Genomic DNA, 3,029 nt, shown 5'->3' with positions numbered 1-3,029 from the left:
GGGCGGCCTGGCCGCGGGGCGGAGCGGGCGACGCGGCTTCCGGTCCCTCGCACCCCTCCCGGTCCGCGCCGCCGCTGCCGCTCGCGCGTTTTCCCGGTTCGGGTTTGTCTTTTTGCGGGGTTTTGTTGCTTTTTAGTTTTAAACGTGAACGAGGAAGCGTGCTCGCAGAACGCGTGGCACCCCCTCGGTGGCGGCCACGCAGGGGCGGCCGCAGCGACCGAGTTCCCGGGGCGCCCGCCTCCTGCTCCAGGAGACGTCAGTCCCCGCGCGGACGCCGGTCCCGGCCCCTCTCGTCCTGCCCCCCGGCCCCGGGGCTCCCTGCCCGGCCGCGCGGTTCCTGAGCCGCACAGCGCCGCGGAGTCGGTCGGGGCCTGCGCCTGAGCTTGGGGGCGCCGCGCTCGCGGGTCTCGGCCCGCCTGGCCGGCAGGGGGCGCCCCCAGCCCTGCCAGAAGCCTTCTCTTCCCCTGGAAGGTGAGGCCGTTCCCTTCCTTGTTTATCTATTTTGGTCTCTCCCTTTTTTTCTCTCGGTGCCTTCTTTCTCTGCTATGGCTCTGTGGCTCTGTGCCTATCAACTTTCCTTATTCTATTTCTGTTGTGAGACAGGGTTTTAGTATGCAGTTGAGGCTGGCCTTGAACTCTTTGTATAGCCTAGGTTGACCTTGAACTCAAAGCAGTCCTCCTCAGCCTTCCGAGGGCTGGAGTTATAGGAGTGCACCAACCACGCCTGGCCCTTTTTCTTATCCGTTACACAACCTTACACAGGAGAGGGAAGCGTGCATTACCCTGATGTTGTCAGTACAAGCCATGTCTTGAAATGTCACACTATTCCTTTAATGTGTATGAGTAGTAATATTAACTTTAAAAAGTATCCCTTTCTTTCTTTTGTCTTTCTCTTTGGGGAGCCAGCATTAGGCACAAGAAAAACAGTGAGCTTTGGGATCATGGAAACGTTGAAATTTTAAGTTCTGCATCCAACACTTTAAATCTTGAATAACTACTAAATTTCCTGGGCCCCAGGCTCTTCCTGAGCCTGAAGCAAGGAGTGTCTTTATGTCCTCACCTTGCTTCCTGCCTCTCCCTCTTTGCAACTGAAATTATATATAGTAAGACCTTAAAATACCTCCCCACCTTCTAGCAGTCTGCTAACATAGAACATTTGCCCCCTTATGTTTACTTACAATTGTCTTAAAAATGTTCACTTTTCTTAAAGGTAATAGACAAGGAAGTCATTTAGACTTCCCAGTAGAAAAACACCACTGGCTCAAAGAGCAAAAAGAATAATTCATTAAATAACTTGCACTGGGTGTGCGTGCATACCTGTAATCCCAGCACTTCAGAGGCTGAGGCAGGAGGATTGCCAGGAGCTCAAGGCCAGCCTGGACTACATGTGACATCCTGTCTCAAAAAAAGATCTTGTAACTTGTATAGCAGTGTAGACATTAAACTGAGCTGTTTTAAACATAATAAACCAAGACAATAATCCCCTAAGAATATTGGAAAATAAAGTTTTTGATTCCTGAAAAAATAGGGATATGGTAGATTACATATTATTTAAAATAGTTGTCTATGGCCCATCCCAGGCATCCCTTCCATATGGAAGGCTGTTGAGACACCTGTTGAGCTCAACCTTGATCTTGTGTCTTGGCCGGCAGAACAGGGCAGAAGTGACAGTTGTCTCCTCTGAGCCACAGCATGCGTAAAACTACCTGAAATATGAGTGAGAAAGAAACTGTTGTAACTGCGGAGATTTGGGGGTTACGGCACCAGAAGCTGACAACACAGGTAGGAACAGCCATGAGATTCCTAAGGCGAAGTAGAATGTTTTAGCATGGCCAGTTAGCTGTTCAGGAAAGTAGGAGCTTTGCTTTCTGGAAATCTGCCTGGTTCATTCCAACTCCTTCATCAGTCTCCACGTGGGCTCCCAAGGTTAGCATCTGTGGAAAATGACTCCACACCTTTACCGAACTGGGATTCTGAGAGCTGAGACAGTATCTCTACTGGCGATGCTGGCGAGATGCACATGGTAGATTTGCACTTTGTGTGATCTGTAAGTGATTCCAAAGTGTGGTTTAATCATTCACAGAAATTCACAAAATGTGCTTTCTCCTTATAGGAAGGTGGACTGGGCCCATTTCTCCAGCCCCCCCCCCCCGCCCCCGGTCCCTTCCAACTAAAAAGGGAATGTGCTTAGGGATCTCCAGCTTGAGACACTCTGTGTACCTTTATGGTGCTGGGCTTTACATAACCACAGTCTGGGGAACAGAACTGATCAGGAGTTAGAGTACAAAGCAGTAGCTCTGGAGGCCTTTGGGTGACAGGTGTTCAAAGAATGACACACAAAGTATAGTGGTTTAGGGTACTGATTACTTTCAACTGGTGGCTAGCAGATGCTGACTGAGACTTTCTCTGAGCTGCTTTCATGTCTTTGTCATGGGTTCTCCACCCTGGGAAGCTCATGGACCAGGCAGGGTTGTGTCCCGGGGGGAGGCTAGATCTCCAGCATGAGACTCCCTGAGTACCTTTACAGTGCTGTGTCATCCACGTGGACACAAATAGCTCCTCCTTGTGGTACATTTAATTTGTTTATATGAAAATAAAATTTCCTGGGCCTATGAATAAATAAATAAATTAATTAATTAATTTTTTTTTCCCCAGGCCTGCTGGTGCAAGGGTGCACTGAGATGGCAATTGAGACTAGGCATAGTGGCATGCAGCTATAATCCCAGCACTTGGGAGGCTGTAAACAGGAGAATCACTATGAGTTTGCTCTAGTAGTGAGACCCTGCCCTGAACACCCTGTAGACCCTTCCCTAAAATACAGAAAAAAAAATTTCATCACAAACTAAGAGAATAAGAAAGATTCAGAGTATAAGACATAAAAAAATTCTCTTATTGGGCCAGCGATATAGCTCAGTGGACTAAGCGCAAGGGCCAAGGTTCGATTCCTGGCACCACAAGTCACACCAGCCCCGTCCCCAGGCATGCCAGTTGCTGCTGTGCTGTCTCTCGGGTAGATGATTGTTCAAAAA

General features: G+C 49.0%; 1 protein-coding gene across 1 annotated transcript in view; it reads left to right on the top strand.

Moving 5' to 3' along the window:
* The first annotated feature begins 54 nt into the window (after positions 1-54).
* Positions 55-3,029, top strand: part of LOC105741593 (40S ribosomal protein S27-like) — an 81,490-nt gene continuing 78,515 nt past the window's right edge. Inside the window, exon 1 of the mRNA XM_012513709.2 lies at positions 55-471. The gene's annotated coding sequence lies outside the window, so the exon portion shown is untranslated. The remainder of the gene's footprint in view (positions 472-3,029) is intronic.

This window comes from Octodon degus, unplaced genomic scaffold (assembly GCF_000260255.1).
Source record: "Octodon degus isolate 3935 unplaced genomic scaffold, OctDeg1.0 scaffold00016, whole genome shotgun sequence".
NCBI classification, from domain to species: Eukaryota; Metazoa; Chordata; class Mammalia; order Rodentia; family Octodontidae; genus Octodon; species Octodon degus.
This window is presented reverse-complemented; position numbering and strand designations above follow the sequence as displayed.